Consider the following 7,780-nt stretch of genomic DNA (forward strand, 5'->3'; position numbering starts at 1 on the left):
TTTGTGGGTTGTCTCGTGTTGCTTTTGGGCTTCCTATTTTGCTGATGTTTTATGAAGTTTTGGAGGATAAAAGTTGTGGAGAAACACCATATAGTGGCAGAATGGTGGGCTGGTCATTCGTTGTTACATTTCTAGGTTGTTTGACACTACTTTTGTTGTCGTTTTATGTATGAGTGATTACACTACAAAAAATTGGAATTATTGCGGCGGTTAAATAACGGTGGTTCATCAAAACCGTCACAATATATATCATAATACGGCAGCGTTCCAGATGCCATTAGTGTGTATGTTCAAACGACGTTATTTTTTATAATTATGGCGGTTGCAACCGCCGCTAATGTTTAATATTAAATAACGTAAAAACTCCTAAAGCCCTAAACATTTTTATTTAATGATAACTAAATATCATGATAACGTAAATATCATTAAAACTCTTAAAGTCCTAAACAGATGGTACACCTTCTCTCTTCTTCTCTCTCAATACACCTTCTCTCTCTTTCTCTCTCTATACACCTTCTCTCTCTTTCTCTCTAAATCCCTAAACGATTCCCCAAATCAGTATTCATTATTGAGATTACAATAACGTAAGACGGTCATATCCTTTAATGATTCTCCCAAAATCCTTTAGCTTTTATATAAGGAGATCAGATTTCAACTCGTTTAAGGTAAATCACCCTTTTATGATAAATACTCGCTTCAAGTCGTTCGTGTAATTCCTTACAAAATGCCGTTGATTTCACTGGTTTAAGGCATGCATGTGTGTGTATTGGATGGATATCAGTTTAAATCACTGATTTTAGCCGTGAATTTCACTGATTTAGGTTTCGATTTTGCTGATTTAGCCATTGATTTAATTGATTTTAGGCATGCATGTGTGTATATTGGACGAAGATCAGTTTAAATCACCGATTTTAGCTATCGATTCACTACTTTAAGCCATCAATTTCATAATTTGACAGTCAATTTTATTGATTCGGACGTCGATTTCACTGGTTTAGCTGTCAATTTTTGCTAATAGTTTTATTTCTTTTTTCTTTTATTTTTATGTCACGTTTTGTTACTTTTCTGTTCAATTAAGTTTGTGTTTATTTAAATTTTGACATTTTTAGTTTTTGTTCTGCTAATACTAACCTAAATATCATTTATGTCCTTGATAGGTAGTCGATGAATCTAAAACAGATGGTAAAGCTATTGGGATCGACGTCACAAAAATTATATTTGATATGTATAGTTAACTTTATCCTTTCTTTTGAGCAACTTTCTTTTTTTAAAGGTAAATTGAAGCTTTGAAGTGTATTGAAAATGAAACTGACTTGTGTTTGAATTAGAAGCTGGAGAACTAGACTATATATATACAGACACTTCAATACTCAAATTGGCAATAAAGTCCGCACACAACTCTCATTTGTCACTAGTTTACTGAATTTGTAATCTAAAATTTAAATTTACATATGCCCATATTTCTATTTATATGCAATTTTATCCAAATGGAGTAATAGATATTGAGGACTCATATTAGTTGGTAATATGGGATAAAGGCATAGTAGTAGTTGTTGATGCTGAGAATTGGATCAGATTTATGAAAATAGGAAGTTTCTTTTTGGCAATTTTCATGTCTCTTGTAATTTGACAATCGGGTCAGATTTATTAAGGAAAGGAAGTTCTATTAATCAGTAATTGTTTTTCCAGTCAGTCGACAATTGAGTTGGATTTGTAAAATGGGTCAATGGAGCAGAGTAAATTTTGAGAATTCCGACTAGTTTTGGGATTGAGGTCGATAGTAGAGTAGTTGTTGGTGATGACAATTAGATTAGATTTGTGAATAATAGAAAATTCTTGTTGTGATAATTTTCTTTTCTTTGTTTATTTCTCACTTTGGTTTCTGTTTACATATTCTTCAGAAGTTAAAAAGTGTGATTAAGTAATTACTATTCTTTTGATTTTCATATAGTGGCTATGAACTAGCTTATTCATTTTGATATTGTGATGTTATCTTATATCTTCTTTTCTACCCATGCCAATTGATAAATCTTAGATTAGCAAACCACATGTCCTGTTAATTCTTAATTGCGCAACTTCTTATTTCCCAATATTTCATCTTGTAATTCCACTATGTGAATCTGTTGTAATTCAATGTGTGCCTTCAAAATTTGGGAATTGGATATGGTCTTGCACTGCTAATATTGTTTCTGCTTAGATGTTCTCTGTTGAAATTCTCTGTTGTATTTGAAATTGCATATTACTTGATTTGCTATGTTTGCATATGGATTTGGTTGTCATTGTTCAACCATGTATATTTGTAGAGATGCCGAAGCATAATCGGATAAAAAATCTATTTAAATCAATCAAAGGGAGCTCTTCACTTGCTCCAGAGCAGTCATCACATGCTCAATCTCAATCTCAAGCTTCATATTCATTTTCTGATCGAGACTCTTTACGTCATACACAACCCATCATTCCATCTTCATCAACTAATAGAGTCTCGTCACATAATGGCATTCTAGCTTCATCAACTAATAGAGTCTCGTCACAAAATGGCATTCCAGCTTCATCAACTAATAGAGTTTCGTCACAGAATGACATTCCAGCTTCATCAACTAATAGAGTCTTGTCATAGAATGTCATTCCATCTTCATCGTCTGGTGGAGTCTCTTCACAACCAACTACACGTAGACGAGTTATAGATGACTCGTAGTCTCGTGATTGGGTTGTCGATGTTATAGGTACATATAAATTAAAAATAATTTTGTTTTCCTCGATTAATATTTTGATATGTTCTTTATTTTATTGCAGATGAATGTCAAGTGATAAAATCTATTAGGTTAAAGGTTCAGGATATTCATAACTTGGAGAATGGATCGCGCATAATTGTAGAATGTGATGAGTTTGCTCAACCTATTGAAAAATCAGCCGGCCTTCTTGCAGGATTTTTGGGGCAGCTTGCTAGAAATCCTCGATGCTTTCCTATTGGCTTTGAGAGTTGGGCATCCATGCCTAAACCTTTTGTGAACCGTGCTTTTAATGATTTCGTAATGTTAATGCCTTTTTATTCTTTTGCTTAGTTTGTATGTTATAGTTCAGTCAGCAGTAAACTAACATATATTGTTTTTGTGATATATTGTGATGGAGATAAGGTTGGAAAATGATGCATACATATTGTTATTGTTTTGTTCTTGGTGTTATTGGTATATGGTGTTGGAAGAAGGCCTTGTTACAGGGGAGATGCTGCCCAAATTTACGTAAACGAGCTACAAGTTTAAGTTGCGAACTTAGCCTTTACTCGACACTGATTTTAAATCTCCTTATGCTATTGTAGATTGAGTTAAGTTGTTTGAAGAATTGCTTGGAAGGTATTAAGGACTCAACAGAGTTAAGTTAGGTTAAGGCTAAACCTTTCTTTCTGGCATGATCCAGTAACTACATGTGTTTGATGACGATACATAAAGAGAAGTTCATATTCCTGAATTTATGTATATTTTCCTAGTCTTAAAAGTTATAGCATTCTTCCTTATCGGGACTTCATATTCAGTTTAGTTTTGTCTTCTGTCAGCCAAGAGAGTATAGAGTATATGTATATACAATATTACAGTATTTTCACCACCATCGAGCTATAATCGATGGGCAGACCCCTATTAGGCAACCTCTGATCAGATGGTGAGTTATATACCTAGCCTACTGTGGCCAAGCACCTATGAGCGATCCTAGAATAGCCAAGATACAGAGCCTAATATGGCCAAGTGCCTATGAGCGAGCCTACTACAACAGAGAAGTTACACATACCGAGCCTTATAAGGCCGAACAACTATTTTACTTACTATATTGAGAGAGTTGAGTCAGTATCAGCGGGTAAGCATATTTTCATATTATCTTTGACTCCAAGTTACTTTCAGTTATTATATTATCAGTTCAATTTTAGCTTTCAGTTATTCTGTTGCCTTACATACTCGGTACATTATTTCGTACTGACGTCCCTCTTGTTTGGGACACTGTTTTTCATGCCTCCAGGTCCTCATTGATAGTTGGACAGACCCTCCCACCAGACAGAGTCAAATATTAGCTTGGTTGGTAAGCCCCACTTTCTCAAAGTTACCAGGTCTAGACCTCAGAGTCCATTTTATATATACAGGTTTAATGGGTAGGTTGAGGCCCTGTCCTGACCATGGTATAACTCAGTTATCTCTAGAGGTTTGTAGACGAGTCTTGTATACTTTGTATATCAGTAGATGTTCATGGTGGCCTCGTTGTCCTATATATATATATATATATATATATATATATAAGCTTATATGTATACTTACCCAACATATGAGAGAGGCGTTATTTTCATACAATTCAGAATATGGCCTCATCGGTCTAAGTTGAGGGTTACCCCTCTAGAGTTCATAGTAACAGAGTGGTACGCTCGGGCCGAGTATGGCACCGGGTGCCGGTCACGCCTCGTCAGGTTTGGGACGTGACAAACTTGGTATCAGAGTAGTTCTATCCTAGGGAATCTACAAGCCGAATGCCTCAATAGTATAATAGATGCATCTATAGATCGTGCCGCATGTCCTTCGGTATTTTACATGTTATTCTTGATTGGCCGTATGATCTCGGCATAAATCGTGCTTGTCACACCTCCTTTTTTAGCTACACCCCCCGAAAGGGGATGTATAAAGGTGTTTTTCCAATTAAAGGGCAATCGAAACAGGATTTATACTAAGAAATTCAGAGTAGCCATTTGGGAGATTTGTGGTGTCCCAAGTCACCGGTTGAATCCCGAATCGAGGAGAATATGACTTTGTTTAACAGTCCGCAAACCAAAAATCCGAGTAAGGAATTCTGTTAACCCGGGAGAAGGTATTAGGCATTCCCGAATTCCGTGGTTCTAGCACGGTCGCTCAACTATTATATCCGGCTTAATTATCTGATTTTAATACAAGTTTTAACCTATGTGCAATTTTAACTTTAAACCGCTTTTATTCATTTTTAAAGAAGATTGCAACGTTATTAAAACACGTCTCGAACCACGTCACATAAATGCACCTGTGATTTTTGACATATTTTAACATTGTTGGGATTTGGATTTGGGTCACATAAATGTGCACCCGAATTTAGGAAAAGTAATTTTATTAAAATATCGCATCTAAAGCAACTACGCGTTTTTAACTTTGCGAGGGCCATGGAAATTTACTAAATGGCACGCCTCGAATTCTAAATGTTTTTAAAGACATAATTAAAGAGGGCTACGTGAATTGTCATCTTACTTGGCGCGGCGCACCTCAATTCCATTTTTAAAGGATATTCAAACTATAGCTTGAAGGGCCATGAACTATGAGTTATCTAGTTATGACTCACCTCCAATCTACTTGATGGGCTTAATTAATTAACACTAAATGTAGTTAAAGGTTCCATTTAAATTATCCAAAAGGATTGTGTGAGGGAAAACTAATTCATTGCACAAAAAAGTCTTGAGCCCACACAAAAGGATTGGAGGCCCCAAACAAAGGAAATGGCCTGGCTCTGACTCAAAGAAGCCTTCTGAATTGGGCTACTACATCAACAATGTCCTTGCCTAAACAAATCATATCCATATAATCCAGCCTAAACTTGATCTAACAGAAAAGGGAATATATACTTACTGTACTTGCATCACCATTGAACCAAGAAGAAACAGATGACAACTAAGGAATGAGTTCTTAAATCTAAAATATGAGGCCAAATAAAACTGACATGAGAATGGTCATAACACCTTGACATTGTAATGTATAACACCATGATAAATGTGCCCGAGAAGGCTGGCAGAATTGAGGAAGTAAACAAGCTTTTCCAGCAGATGAAAGATAGTGGAATCAATCCAGATGTTGTCATTTATAATACACTAATCGAAGTTCATGCAAAGGCAGGTCAGCTTAAGCAAGCTTACAAGTTTATCAAATTGACTGCCAGCAGCACAAATGCTACAGCTTATCATTAGCATAAAGAAGACTGCCATCAGAACTTATCACTATTAAGCTATTTGAACGAATTGATTTGAAGTCAGCCTTAGCACAACTATTGACTAGTTGTGTGCTAAATTCCCAAACAGAACACTATGGCTAACAATGCAGAATTTTTGAATAAGAGCAGGAAACAGTGCCACCTAGACAGTACAAAACAGGGCAGGCCAACAACTGCTCAAATTGACTTCTTCAACAGCTCGAAAGAGCAGAAGTTTTGAAGCAGAAGGCATGTAAATTTTTGAGCAAAGCAGGAAATAGAGCTGCCTAGACAGTGCAAAATAGTGTAGCTTTCAGCAGGCTGACAGTCCAAACAAATATTCCCAAAATGCTGCATATTTCAACACAATTCATTGCTTGAATCAGTTGTTTTTAGTAGCATGACAGAATGGAGTTCTTATAGATGTAACAATGCAGATAGCTTTTCGAGCAGGGGGAAAGAAAATAGAGCAAATCTACACATATACAAACAACGACACAGCTGAGTTTCAACACCAATTGTTTCCCGATCAAATAGAGCTATCAGTTAACATAGGGACTCAACAGAACAAAGAACAAAAACAAGTAGACTGGATTATCAATAGGTAGAAAACAACACTTGTTTCCAAAACTCTTTCGGGCTCCAACTAAGAAAAAAGTACTAAATGTTGATAAAAATCACAACATAATACATCACTAGAATGAGATTCGGCTAACATTTTCACGACTACCCAAGCTTCAACCAAACAAAGCAAACTAATGGAACAAACAACAAGAATTCGAAAGTAAAACGTTGCAGTTTCGTACTCTGCTAACAACCACAGGTTTCATCAAAATGTAACTTATCACGTCGCCAATGCATAAATTTTAGCTTAATCAAGACTGAACTTCTTAACCATATTTTAAGCCGTCTAAATAAAGTAGTACAGGAGAGGAAATGCACCTGAATGCGCAAAACTTCAACTACTTCCAAGAGCAGAATACAAGAAGGTTTAGTAGTGGAAATCCAAAAACAAAGCAACAGCAGAGAAACAGGACTTAGCAGCCATGGAGGAAACTCGACCAGCAGCTCTCAACAGTGATGAGCTCGCTTAAATCAACTTCACTTGAAAGGAAATCATGGAAGGAAAATGGAACTTTTTTCTTCTTCGAGTTTTCAGAGTTTTGGAAGCAAACTAAGAACAAGCAAAAGAAAATAATTCACAAATTTTCCCATTCTCTTTCAGAAATCGAAAAGAAAACAGAATGAATAAAACCTAAGAAAACTCAGAACCAATCCTCCATTTTTTTTCCTCTGATTTTTTTTTACCCCAGAATTCTCTGAAATCTTCTCCCTTTACAAAAATCAGAAACGACCCTTTTGAAAACGAACATCTAATGAATGTGGGGCTTGGATTCAGTGAAATCGATCCAACGCCTCACACTCATCCAACGAATCGTTCTCAGAACCTTCCAATCGCGTGCTATATCTCACCTTCAAGCGAGTGAGAGGAGGGGGAATCTTTGGTATCAGAACCGTTAGAAATGGCAAGAAGAGAGAAGGGGGGAAACGCGTGGTGTGAGGTTTGATGTTCACTCGCCATAGATTTTGCCTGAATTTGGGGTTTGTTCGCGTGTTCTTCGGAGAAGAAGAACAATAACGCGTTGGGTTTGGGACTTAGGGCTCGCCCGTTCGCTTCTTTTAGTTATGAATTATTTGGGAACGGGTCGGGTCGGTTTAAGGGAGATGGGCGGGTAAGGCTGGAATTGAGTTGGGCCTGGGCAGACTGGGTCGAATTTGTTTGGGTTGAATGGAATTTGGGCCTTGCATTTTAATCCATTAC

The 7,780-nt window shown here is 36.6% G+C and overlaps 1 long non-coding RNA gene across 2 annotated transcripts; it reads left to right on the forward strand.

Moving 5' to 3' along the window:
* The first annotated feature begins 416 nt into the window (after positions 1-416).
* LOC107768813 (uncharacterized) lies at positions 417-3,168 on the forward strand. 2 transcript variants are annotated; one of them, XR_001644255.2, is made up of 3 exons: positions 417-665; positions 1,158-1,273; positions 2,794-3,168. It is a non-coding gene; the product is annotated as an uncharacterized LOC107768813 (long non-coding RNA). The 2 variants fall into 2 exon arrangements; XR_001644254.2 differs by having other exon boundaries at positions 418-665; positions 1,158-1,225.
* The last annotated feature ends 4,612 nt before the right edge of the window (positions 3,169-7,780 follow it).

The sequence above is a fragment of the Nicotiana tabacum genome, chromosome 6, assembly GCF_000715075.1.
Source record: "Nicotiana tabacum cultivar K326 chromosome 6, ASM71507v2, whole genome shotgun sequence".
NCBI classification, from domain to species: domain Eukaryota; kingdom Viridiplantae; phylum Streptophyta; class Magnoliopsida; order Solanales; family Solanaceae; genus Nicotiana; species Nicotiana tabacum.